We start from the raw sequence: 14,127 nt of genomic DNA on the forward strand, positions 1-14,127 counted from the left end.
CAGCCACGAAATAAAAAGACGCCTGCTTCTTGGGAGAAAAGCAATGACAAACCTAGACAGCATCTTAAAAAGTAGAGACATCACCTTGCCAACAAAGGTCCGTATAGTAAAAGCTATGGTTTTCCCAGTAGTGATGTATGGAAGAGTGAGCTGGACCATAAAGAAGGCTGATCACCGAAGAATTGATGCTTTTGAATTATGGTGCTGGAGGAGACTCTTGAGAGTCCCATGGACTGCAAGAAGATCAAACGCATCCATTCTTAAGGAAATCAGCCCTGAGTGCTCACTGGAAGGACAGATCGTGAAGCTGAGGCTCCAATACTTTGGCCACGTCATGAGAAGAGAAGACTCCCTGGAAAAGACCCTGATGTCGGGAAAGATAGAGGGCACAAGGAGAAGGGGACGACAGAGGACGAGATGGTGGGACAGTGTTCTCGAAGCTACAAACATGAGTCTGACCAAACTGTGGGAGACAGTGGAAGACAGGAGTGCCTGGTGTGCACTGGTCCATGGGATTACGAAGAGTCGGACACGACTAAAAGACTAAACAACAACAACATCAGCCCTACATGTTAAGTATATCTGAGCAAGGGCTACAACACTAGAAGATAAGAAGAGGCTGTAATATTTGCAAAAGGAGATGGGGGAAAACTCAGGTGCCTTTCCTTGGTACTATTGCACTCAGCGTCTGCATGGGGGAGGCGGGAAGATAGTTAACTGAAACCACGTCAGGAATTTTAACCCAACAGCACTAAGAAGCAGTACTGGCTCAAGATGTTTGGCTGCCTGGGATGAACCAAAAATTGTGCACCACCATCATGAAGTCCAGTCATGGCTGGGATTACATCAAAGAGAACAGCCAAATGGAGGAGAGCAGTCTCCTCCAAAGGCACCATGATATTCATGTGCTCCTTGTAAGCTGTGATTCAGCTCAGCATTATATATGAACATGGCGAGGAAAGGGAGGGAAACTTCACTCAACCCTCAACCCCATGCATAATCTCTTCCTTTTCTCTTAATCTGCCATAGCCATGATGTGCACCACAGCTTCCCAAGGAGCCAACAAGTATGGGAAGCTCAGCCCTCCGAACCCTAAGAACCTAAGACAGTAGGAAGAGTCTTCTGGACCATGACCATGGACCTTCAGGACTTCTAGTGTTATGAGAGAGGGAGAAAAATGTTTCTCTATCCCCTTTTCCCATTGCCAGCATAGCTTCACTAACTTCTATCATTTCACCTCTTGAAGACAGGAGTGCCTGGTGTGCTCTGGTCCATGGGGTCACGAAGAGTCGGACACGACTGAAAGACTAAACAACATTTCACCTCTAACTCACCTTTTCATACATAAACAACATAAGCATTTTCCATGCGATTTCTGCCCCTATAATCTTCAACTTTCCTCTAAGCTATAGATGCTGCAACCTTTCTTCATACAGAAGTTGCTCCATTCCTTTCATTGTTTTGGTTGCCCTTTTCCAAACTTTTTCCAACTATTTGATACCCTTTTCAGGTGAGGAGAACTGTACACATTATTCCAAATGCAGACACTTCATAGATTTGTATAATGGCATTATAGTACCAGTAGTTTTATTTTTTATTCCTTTCCTCATGGTTACCCATCCATCACAGCTTACCTTTATTTTTAGGCATATAACGTGGAATAGAAGGAGCAACAGAGCAGGGAGAATGGCTACTTTTGACTGCACTGCTGAACATCTGGGAGTCAGAAGACCTTATTGATCTACTGCAAATCAGCAAGGAATCTCCCAGGAGGTACTCAGTGACTCAACTGGGTGCTCCCCGCCCCCCCGGTTATGCATGCTTCACATCTTGCCACAGGCCAAGGCCTTTTATCTCTTCATGTCTACATCTTGTTCCGGGGAGGACATGCCAAAGGACTCAGCAGAGCGCAGTGAGCTCATAATGTCCAATTTTTGGAGACGCAAAACTGGGACATGCATCTTCTGTGCTGCGCTCATTGGCAAGTCCCATGACCCAAAGGCAGGATCTTTTGAGAGGCAGGATCTTGCCCTACACCCAAAGATGCAATTGGCAGTTATACGAGCCAGAATATGCCACAAATAAAGGCTCTTTAGTAACTAGACCTGCCAGCGTTGGAGACCCCTGTAAATTCTCAGAAGAAAACGGGTTTGTAGACTTTGGCCCCTTTGGAAGAAGTAAAGGTAAAGGTACCCCTGCCTGTACGGGCCAGTCATGTCCGACTATAGGGTTGCGCGCTCATCTCGCTTAAGAGGCCGGGAGCCAGCAACGTCCGAAGACACTTCCGGGTCACGTGGCAGTGTGACGAAGCTGCAGCTGGCAAGCCAGCACCAGCGCCACACACAGAAACACCGTTTACCTTCCCGCTAGAAAGCGGTACCTATTTATCTACTTGCACTTAGGGGTGCTTTCGAACAGCTAGATGGGCAGGAGCTGGGACCGAACAACGGGAGCTCACCCTGCCGCGGGGATTCGAACCGCCGACCTTTCGATCAGCAGGTCCTAGGCACTGAGGTTTTACCCACAGCGCCACCCGCGTCCCTAAGAAGTGCTACATATCAATTTCATAACTAAGATAAATTGTTGCTGGTGAAGTTTCTTTTGTTCTTTATTCCCCTTTCTTTTTTATATATAATTTTTTAATTAGTTTTTTCAACATATCATTTTCAACAGTAATTAAACATACTTTTACATATTTTTCAAATTTTTGACTTCCATCCATCCTGTCTGAAAATTTTCCAATCTAATCTCTCAATATGCATTTCTTATCTTCCCTATTACATTTCAAACTCATAACCAATATCTCTATCTTTTTCTACTTTGTAACACTTCGTATATTTCTCCTTACAAAACTTCTTGTAGTCCGACTAGCATAATTTGTTGATTACAGTTGCTCTTCAAATAATTCATATACTTCTTCCAATCTTCTGTAAATCTCTGGTCCCGCAGATTTCGAATCCTTCCTGTCATTTTGTCCAATTCTGCATAGTCCATTAATTTCGTCTGCCATTCTTCTTTCGTCGGAATTTATTCTTGTTTCCATTTCTGGGCTAACAATACTCTTGCAGCAGTTGTTGCATATAAAAGCAATTTAACATCTTGTCTGTTAATGTCCTGACCTATAATGCCAAGTAAAAATGCTTCTGGTTTTTTTTTAAAAAATGTATATTTCAATATCTTTTTCATCTCATTATATATCATTTCCAAGAAGTTCTTTACTGAAGTTTCTTTTGTTCTCTGTTTTAGCTAACCAACCATCACTTGCCTCCGGGATCCTCCATTGAACCCCCTTTCCCTCACTTTCTCGTTTTTCCAATCTTAATCCGAGTTCTCCACATTTTCACAGAAATATTTTCAGCGGCCATTTTGCCTAAAACAAACATTTCCCTGTTTCTTTTGCAAAATAGTATTCCCTAATATAACACATTTTTGATGGGTAGACTTTGAAGGATGGATGCGTTTCAGTCCACATATGGTTTGGGAAAGTGACGATTAAATTGGTTTATTTTTAAATGTGAATGGAGCATAATTTCTTCTCCTTTTCTTCTATTTTCCCCTTCCCATTTTCTCTCATTCTTCTTTCTATTCATTGTATCTAAGTCCTCCTCATTGGACAGTTCTGGGGGATCCTCACATCTCTGCAACAACTTATACAAAGCGCTGTCTCTGAAGACGGTGCAGAATCTTCGTCTGGTGCAGAATTCAGCCCCCAGATTGCTCACCATTACAAAACAGTTGGAGCATATTATACCGATCCTGCCCCGGCTGCCAATTAGTTTCCAAGTGGAATTCGAAATGCGTTTTGTGTTTTCCTCTTAGACTTTTATACAGTGAACCGTCCTGAGATCCTACAACTACAAATGCTCATGCAAAACTGTTATACAGAATCGTGAATTTGGATCACTGTGTGCAGTTCTGGCCAACACTCCTGTAAAAGGATATTGTGGAGTTGCAAAAGATTCAGAAAAGGGCAATCGCAATGATCAAGGACATCAAGCAAGCACCTTAGGAAGAATTCAGTTATTGGGAGGGTTACCATCAAAGCAATCAGCATCCATTTCATAGAAGGCATTGGGTTGTCCATGGTGAGAACCTCACTGCTTTTCAGCTTATTAATGTGTTTACGTAGCCCAAGCCCAGGAAATTGTTTTCAGTACCAGAACAGAATGGAGCTAATGGTGCTTCCATAGAAAAATTCACTCTTGGTTACCCTCCAAGCTTTCTTTATCTGAGGCATAAAGTTTAGATGGAAGGGACAGCAGACCATGGAGGATGGACACTCTGTGCTGTTCTCTTAAACAATTGAGATTCAAAGGCCCGTATCAAACTGCTGCATGCAACTTTCCTCTAAGTTATAGATGCTGCAACCTTTCTTCATACAGACGTTGCTCCATTCCTTTCATTGTTTTGGTTGCCCTTTTCCAAACTTTTCCAAACTATTCGATACCCTTTTTCAGGTGAGGAGAACTGTACACAGTATTCCAAATGCAGACACATCATGTTGTTGTTTAGTCATTTTGTCATGTCCGACTCTTCGTGACCCCATGGACCAGAGCACGCCAGGCACTCCTGTCTTCCACTGCCTCCCGCAGACTCATGTTTGTAGCTTCGAGAACACTGTCCAACCATCTCGTCCTCTGTTGTCCCCTTGTCCTTGTGCCCTCAATCTTTCCCAACATCAGGGTCTTTTCCAGGGAGTCTTCTCTTCTCAGGAGGTGGCCAAAGTATTATCATATGTGGCCAAAGACACATTATAGATTTGTATAATGGCATTATAGTACCAATAGGTTTTTATTCTGATTCCTTTCCTCATGCTTCCTAGTAAGAAAGAAATCAGTATTTCTGACATGGGTTCCCATGCGCCAGAGTTTCCCCGGACATTTTAACCACTTTTTGAGCATTCTGGTTGTTGAATCCCAGATATGTCCAGGATGTGTGGCATGTTGGGAAACACCCTGGGGTGTCCCTGCAGCCCCTACTGTCCGAGCATCCTCCGGTATGCGCAGCAATGGAAAAGTCATTTCCCTTCTTCCCCAGGGTGCTCCAGCAACATATATAAAATGATACATGCACACTTAAACTTCTGGCATAACACAGCAAGACGCGTGATACATTGTAGAGCTAAACAACGTATTTATTTACACACAATGTTCGAATCCTGCTTGCAGGGTCCCCAAAGGGCATCTGTTTGGCCACTGCAAGAACAGGATGCTGCAGTAGATGGGCCACTGGCCTGATCCAGCAAGCTCATCCTATGTCCTGAATAAATAATAATAATAATAATAATAATAATAATAATAATTTATACCCTGCCCATTTGACTGGGTTTCCCCAGCCACTCTGGGCAGCTTCCACCTGAATATTAAAAACAATACAGCATCAGACATTAAAAACTTCCCTAAACAGGGCCTCCTTCAGTTGTCTTTTAAAAGTAAAATATTTGTTTATTGTCTTGACATCTGGTGGGAGGGCATTCCACAGGGCAGGCGCCACTACCAAGAAGGCCCTCTGCCTGGTTCCCCGTAACCTCACTTCTTGCAGTGAGGGAACCACCAGAAGGCCCTCGGCGCTGGACCTCAGTGTCTGGGCTGGATGATGGGGGTGGAGACCGAGGCCGTTTAGGGTTTTAAAGGTCAGCACCCCCAACACTGAATGCACATTGGGGGAGTGGGGGAGCAAACTCACTGTTTTCCGGTCCATTAAAGTGTACGCAGCCCAAGCCCAGGAATTTGTTTTCAAATGGAGCTCACGGTCTTTCCACTCAAAAATTCACTTCTGGTGACCCTCAAGCTATCAAGATGGAAAGGGCAGTAGAGCAGGGAGGGTGGAGTCTCTTTGCTGCCCTGTTAAACAATTGACCAGTATTGCATAGACCAGTAGGTACTCAGTGGCACAGCTGGGTGCTTTTTCCTGGTGTTCCATCTTTCAGGTCTTTTATGAGGCCAAAGATTCTTATCTCTATATCTCGTTGTCTCATTCTAGAGAGGACACTGTGTTCTGCAAAGTCCAGCAGTGCCACCTTCCGTCAGGGCATGGTGGCGACCTGTTGGACTTCCCAAAGAAGTGGGAGGAAGCAGCTCCCCCAGGACCCTACAAATAGCTCAGCCTTGCCAACCTAACAACCTTCTGACTTGCAGCCTCTCTGCATCCGTCCATTCTGACCGAGCCATGAAGATCCTTCACCTGTGCTTAGCTGTCCTGTCTGTGCTGCTGCTGACTACTTCAGGTAAAGGATGGAGGGAAAGAAGGAAAGAGAGAGTGCTGTTGCACTCAGGGTCTGCACAGGGGAAAATAATAGCAGTAATTCAATATTTTTTTCAAATATTTTTTATTAATTTTCCAAATTTATAACAAACATATTCACAAACATAAAAAAGAAAACATCAAAAAGAAAACAAACAAACAGATATCCTGACTGTAAAAATTCCATTTTTCTTATCATTGTTAGGTGACTTCCTTGAATTCCCCTGGCTGAGTTTCCATATAAATCATTGCAGCAGTTTTCCAAAACTGAATTCATATAAAATTTACTTAGTCCATTAACATCTTTCTTTCTTTCAATTTAACTTTTATCCATAGTATTCTACAACATCACATATTTAAATCCTAGGCCAATCTGATACTCGCAAGTAATTATATTTAAGTTATCTTAACATATTTAACTAAATAGTCTTTGAATTTCTTCCATTCCTCTTGATACTCCTCCTCCTTCTGGTCGCGGACTCTTCTGGTCAGGTCGGCTAGCTCTGAAAAATCCATCATCTTCATCTGCCATTCCTCCACTGTTGGTACTTCTTGTGATTTCCAAGTGTTTTTTTTAGAAAATATTTTTTATTAACAGGCCAATCAGATCACATTAATTCCAAATCACATCGGTTCCAAATTACATAGCCAAATTTTTAAATTTTTGTTGGGGATACCAGCTTCAAACGGGATCTAAACATCTCTCTTGCTGCTACTTTAATTACATAGTTCTGTCCAAATAATAATCACAGTTCTATTCAATCTTCTCTTTGTTGTTTTCCACATCTTCTTGTTATCATATATTCCTTTCTTTTCTTTGTGATCTCTGGTAGTTTCCACAAGCGGGTTGAAAACAAACGTTATATCCTGTGTGGCTTTTACATTCATCCAAGAGCTATATCAAAATAAATAGATATCATTTCAACACTCCGTACAACACATTTCCCACAGTCTGTCCTGTTTTCCACAGACCTGCCGCTCTCATAAATTTTCTCAGGTGGCCCTGCCAGGCCGCACTCACATTCTGATATAGTTACGAGCCATAGTCCTCCTCCCCCTCATTCCTCCTGCAGACAGGTCTGCCATAACAGCCTCTTTTTCTAACTGCGTCACAGAGAACCTTCTTTCCTTTCTCGATGTTCCGCAAGCCATATATTTGATTAGTAATTAATTTCCACACAGTTCTTATCCTCCTGCTTGTGATCAGTAAATTGCAACGATTCTTTCTTAGGGGGGAGGGTTATTAGATACTCACATAAGACAAAAAAAGAAAAGTCCCCCCCCCTTTTCAGTCTCGTTCCTACATACCAATCTTCTGATAGGTCTTCTTCTTGATTTATTGTTGAATCCAGCCCGTCTCTCCACATTCCAGAGATCCCTTTAATTAGCAGACTTTTACTCCCGATCTTCACTTGAAGTATGTGCATTTGCTTCTTTTCTAATTGTTTATTTCGAGCTGATGCAGCCAGTGCGCGATTAGAGACAGCGTCCGGGAGAGCCGGACCCACCCGAGGGCTTTGTGCCTAGTGCCCTCACCCCCTTCTTTCGAATCTGGGGGTGATTTATGGCCACAGCAGGCAAAGGCAGTGTTCCCCATGTCCTTGGGGCAACAGGGAGGCTGCATACTCCCATATCAGCCTCTTAATTACCTCGTGTGAGCCGGAGAGATGGTATTGTCGGCCATCTTCCAATGCGCCCCCTGGTGGCCCCCTGTGATTTCCAGTTTTTGGCCAACAAAATTCTAGCTGCAGTTGGGGCATACAAAAACAATCTAACATCTTTCTTGGGCAATTCCAAACCTATTATTCCAAGTAGAAAGGCCTCTGGTTTCTTAATAAAAGAATAGCAGTACCGGGGAGCAGTGCTTGCCTTGGACATTTGGCTGCCTGGGGTGGACCAGAAAATGCTTCATCCTCACCATAAAACTGTGTGGAGGCTGGAGTTGCATGAGACAGATGAGCCAAAGGGAGAAGAGTAATCTCACTCCACCATCATGTTTCAAAGGGCTGGACTAGATCTGACTGGCATAAGTTACAAGAGTGTTGGTTCCCCAAACCACTTTGAAAGACTGTGAACTTGTGCTCCCCTTTCTCCCCGTTCTGATTCTACTTTGCTCTCCACATTGGTTCACAAACTTTTTTTCTCCCTTTGCTTAGGATTCGCACAGAATGCACCAACGAAAGGGAGGCAATGTGTTAAAATAAAGGGTGCTGAATGTGTTGGAAATGGATGTCCCAAATACTGGACTGAGATTGGAAAATGCAACGAAGAAAAGAAATGTTGCAAAAGGTAACCTCCGCTCACCAAAGAAAAGTGTTCAGACAAGCTCACTGACATAAGCATCATCTCTCTTTCACCCACCCCTGTCCCACTGCCCAAACCCTGTAGACTGTCTGATCTGTAGTCTCTGATCTGAGGGACTTCAGGCTGAGGGATTTTCAGTACTTTATTAATGAGTCCTTTCTATGAAACACAATGGGGCTTACTCCCAAGGAAGCACATCTGGTTTTTGCAACATTCTAAACCATGGATAGGCAAACTAAGGCCCGGGGGCTGGATCTGGCCCAATCACCTTCTAAATCTGGCCCGCGGACGGTCTGGGAATCAGCGTGTTTTTACAGGAGTAGAATGCGTCCTGTTATTTAAAATGCATCTCTGGGTTATTTATAAGGCATAGGAATTTGTTCATTTCTCTCCCCCCCCCCAAAAAAAAATAGTCCGGCCCCCCACAAGGTCAGAGGGACAGTGGACTGGCCCCCTGCTGAAAACGTTTGCTGACCCCTGCTGTAAACCTGTTAAGGAAAATGGGGCATTGGCATCTGATTCCAGGTGAAACAGAAGTAAATCTTATATACTGTATTTTTTGCTCTATAAGACTCACTTTTTCCCTCCTAAAATGTAAAGGGAAATGTGTGTGCATCTTATGGAGCGAATGCAGGCTGCGCAGCTATCCCAGAAGCCAGAACAGCAAGAGGGATTGCTGCTTTCGCTGCGCAGCAATCCCTCTTGCTGTTCTGGCTTCTGGGATTCAGAATATTTTTTTTCTTGTTTTCCTCCTCCAAAAACTAGGTGTGTCTTATGGTCTGGTGCGTCTTATGGAGTGAAAAATACGGTACATTTTCTTTTGTTTTTCAGACCTTAACCTCGTAAAGTGAGATTGCCCCTGGATCCTACTTCAGTCCCAGCTAGAGTCTCCACTTGCTTCTTCACCAAAGCGTCCAGATCAAAAGAAGAAGCCTTGCAAGATTCTGCATATTAAGATGAACTTCTCCCTTGCACTAAAAGCAAATTAAAAAGTCCCTTTCCCTGTGTTTCTGAATTTCGAGTCTAGGTGTCATTGCTTATGAAGTCAAAATGATACATTATTCTCATGAGGAAGAGGTCTCAGCAGACATGTTGGTGCAGAATAACAGCATGTCTTTAGAAAAGAAGTCTAAAAGGGGAGAGGATCCCCCTCCCCCCTCCCCCCCCAAAAAACAGTCCAGTGAGGAGGAGTGAGAACATAATGAGGAGGAGGAATGAGCAAAAGTGGGAAGGAGGGAATCAGAGGGAGAGAGAGAAAAATTCTATTCAGTTCACATTTTAAAGAAAACCAATACAAAGCAACATGTGAATTGAAACTGGACTTAACTGTCAGGGGTCCTTTACCTTTTTCTATTCTTACAAAACCGGTACTTCTCCAAATCTTGTGATGCTGTTCTCCAACTAAGGAGAACTAAGACAGTGGTGACAAGAGATGAATTTCCAGGACTAATAGACAAAATAGAAACTGACACATCAGCAGGTCTGGATGGCATCTACCCAAGAGCTTTCAAAGAACTCAAATATGAAATTGCTGATCTTCAAACCAAAACATGTAATTTGCACCATGGTTCATCCACCATAGCAGAGGACTGCAAAGTGACCATGCCATGTTAATCTTCCCAAAGTTATCCAAGGGTGATTTAGGAAAGTACAGGCCGGTTAGATTCAAGTGTGTCCTCAGAAAACTGGTGGAAAGCATTCATAGAATCATAGAATGGTAGAGTTGGAAGGGACGCTGGTAGTCATCAAGTCCAACCCCCTGCAATGCAGGAACCTTTTTTGCCCAAGGCTGGGCTCGAACCCACAACTCTGAGCTTAAGAGGCTCGTGCTCTACTGAGTTCTTGCTCTCTGTGTGCCAAGTAAAACAACTCTGCCTGAAACAATAACTGTTTCACGTTGGTGCACTAGACAGCTTTGCTGAAGCTTCCCTGGCGCAAACAGAAAGTGTGAGGTGCTGGTGGTGGTTGCTCGTGAGTAACCAGGCAGGACTCCGACCTGGCTTTTACAGATTTTATTGCGCAAACTATTTACAGTGCAGATCTACCAAGTTCATGTCCGTCTCATTCATTTTAAGAATCCGGGAGTGGCCCCTTCCGGCTTCTCCCCCAATGTAAGAACTTCGGCACCCCAAGCCTCCTCCTCCCCTCCTTGCGTTTCACCCCTCTGCGCAAGCTGGGCAACGAAAGTGGTGTGCATCCCTCCTGGCCAGCCTGGAGAGGTGAGGCGCTGGGGCTCTCAGCAACATCCTTGAGCCCTTTCCTCGCTTGGCTGGCCCTTTCCCTCTCTTCTCCACTGGAGGTATGACTTTTCCCACCGCTGAAAAAGGAACTGCTCCTCAGGAGTTTCGGAGGCTCTCTGTATCCCAACGGCCCCCCTGCCTCCCTCTCCTGTTCTGATGGCAGTCCCCTGACAGAAAGCAAGATTAGTAAGTGTGGATGATAAACACACACACACAGCCCAACACTGGGTACCAGTGGCTGCAATCCACAGATGGCTGGGGGGGGGGTCCCTCTTGTGCTCGAATCTTGATTGCTAGTGTCCCAAAGGCATCATGTTGGCCACTTTGGGAACTGAATGCTGGACTGGATGGGGCCCTGGCCTGATCCAGCAGGCTCTTTTGATGTTCTTCAAACAGGTGGGAGGGGCAGTGATGGCCTCACTGCATTTCAGGCCACTAATGTGTGCGTAGCCCAAGCCCAGGGATTTCTTTTCAGTGCCAGAACTGTGAATGGGCTCATTGTCCTTCCACACAAAACCTCACTCCTGGTTACCCTCCAAGCTTTCGTTATCTATCATCTAGATCGGAAAGAGCAGGGAGGATAGAGACTTTTTGTTGCCCTGTTAAACAATTGAGAGACAGCTCAAAGTATTGCAAATCATCCATAAATCTACCAATAGGTACTCAATGTCTCAGGTGGGTGCTTTTTCCTGGTTCTGCATCCTCCAGGTCTTGCCACAGGCCTGAACTTCATCATCTCTCCATCTCATTCTAGGGGGCACACTGTGCTTATGACTTGGCTAGAAGCCCCACGTTCCTTTAGGGCATGGTGATGTCTTGCTGGAGATTGTAGAGTAGTGGGAGGAAACAGCTTCCCAAGGGGCTACAAATACGGAAAGTTCATCCCTCCTAATCCTGACAACATTCTGCCTTGTAGCCGTGCGTTGAGCCTCTCTGCATCCTCTCATCCTCCCTAAGCCATGAAGATACTTCACCTGTTCTGGGCTGCCTTGTGTGTGATGCTGCTGGCTTTTTCAGGTAAGGGATGAAGAGAAAGACTGGAGAAGGAGACTTCTGTTCAGTTCAGGTTCTGCCTAGTATATACAGTGGACGCTCGGGTTGTGAACGTGATCCGTGCTGGAAGCACGTTCGCAACCCGCAGCAGTCGCTACCCATAGTGTTGTGTCTGCGCATGCGCGGGTTGTGATTTGGCACTTCTGCGCATGCACAAAGCACGATTTAGCACCTCTGTGCATGCGCAAACACCAAAACCCAGAAGTGACCCATTCTGGTACTTCTAGGTTTGGCGCAGTGTGCAACCCGAAATCGCGCAACCCGAAGCATCTGTAACCCTAGGTATGACTGTATATTCAAATGTTTTGAGAGAAGCTCACAAATTTTAACCCAGCAGCACTGGGAGACTGTTTAAGAAGAGGCAGACTGGGATTTTGCAAACTCACAGCAAAGTTTGCAATATTGGAGCTGTGTACATCTAAGTAGCAAGAGAATTCTGTGGCATCTAGCCCTGCTTCACACTTCATGGTAAACCAGATTTTGGCTTCCTGAGACTATGCACACACATCAGCTCCTAGAGAGGAGTTTCCACCCTAGTCCTTTTATTTCTTTCATTTCCTTTTGCAATGTTCACATGCTACTCTAAACCCTGTAATTCACTGGTTTTCAATCAGTGTGCCATAGCACCTCAAATGATGGTCAGGGGTGCCTCTGTCCCTTTTTCCTTCCCTCCCTCCTCTGATGCCCTCTTGTGTCTCTAAAGGCTTGCACAGCTGTTTGTTGCAGCAGCCCTGGCTACAAGCTCCCCAGGTGAATGGTGCCTCTGGGGCTGACCAGGGGTTGCTTCCCGGGCCCCTGTGGGGCAGTGGGAGAAAGCCCTTCTCTTGGGGGCAGCAGCTGGAGCTGCCTAGAGCACTCGCAAGGAGAGGGGAGAAGAGACGGAGGGAACACTCCACAAGAGAGGGTTTGAAAAGGGGTATGGGGCTGCCAGCTCCACAGGCAAGGAGTGACATATCTGGGATTTTTTATTTCAAATCTCCCCCCCCCCCCAAAAAAAAATATATATATATATATATAACTATAAATGTTGACTCAAGAAATACCAATTGAGTGGTTCCAATTTCATCAGGTTGTGGATATTCTCTATGATTTTATGGTCCATATGCATGCCAAGCACACCTTTACTCCGGGAGAGGATGTATTTTTTAAAATAGGCTCCTCCAGGAAAGAATTTAAAGCAGCTATGTAAAAAGCCTTAGTCAATATTAGGAGATTTGACCAGTTTGAAATCTACATGGAAGAAGGAGAATACTGATGAAGGAAAATGGGAGTGGGGCTATGGAAAGTGCCTCCTTTTAAGATGGTATTTGTTCAGATACATGAATTGGCTTTAAAAATGCGTTTGACAAGGTATCGTGCTCCTATCAAGGTTTCTGTGTCACTTCCAGCTCCTCTGCTTTGTGCTGGAGGAGATACGGGAACAAGGGTACTTATTTCCACATGTGGTTGGAGTGCACACTGGGGCTGCCATTTTGCCTAAAGTTTTTCACTGAAATAAAGATTATCGGGGATCAGGTTCAGTTCTCGAACAGATTGGTTTTTGCTGTCTTTACTCCTAGATCTAGTTTGCTTAAATTACAACAAAAAGGTAGACTCCCTGCTCCTGTTCTACAGTCTATGAACCTTTGCCTCCCTTTCCTCCTATTCTGAATTTACTCTCCGCTTCCCTGTGGACAATGATTTTCTCTCCCCCCCCCCTTCTACAGGATTTGCCGAGGAAAGACCAGAGGGCAGCAAGGATTGCGGTAAAACGAGTGGTCGTTGCACCCACAATGGTTAAGATTGGAAGTTGTGGAAATGTGAAGGGATGTTGCAAAAGGTAATGTCGGCTCCCCCCCCCCAAAAAAAACCACCCAAACATAATCTCACACACAGCCTGTTCCACTCCCAAAGCCCCTAGACTTAGTATGTCAAGGATCCTCTGATATGGGGGACTTCAGACTGCCCTCCTTTACCAATAATTCATCCTTTACTAATGATTTGTCTCCCATGAAACAAAATGGGGCTTACATATTCCTAAGGAAACACATTTCTTCTTTCCATTACTCTGAATTCAAGTATGAGTATTCATGTTGACCTCCTTCTGCCCTTCCTGGTCTTTATAAGTTAATAACTTACTTGAGCAGTAATTGGCCACCTTGGATTTCGGCTGAGGGACCTGCTGAACACAGAAAGCACTTTATATCACGTATAACTCAGGTCACATTTTGTGCAGGGGAGAATCACTTAAGACAGTTTGTAAGATGCTTGCTAGACTTAACCATACATTTCTTTACAGGCTTACAAC

This window comes from Podarcis liolepis, assembly GCF_965112155.1.
Source record: "Podarcis liolepis genome assembly, chromosome: 3".
Lineage (NCBI taxonomy): Eukaryota > Metazoa > Chordata > Lepidosauria > Squamata > Lacertidae > Podarcis > Podarcis liolepis.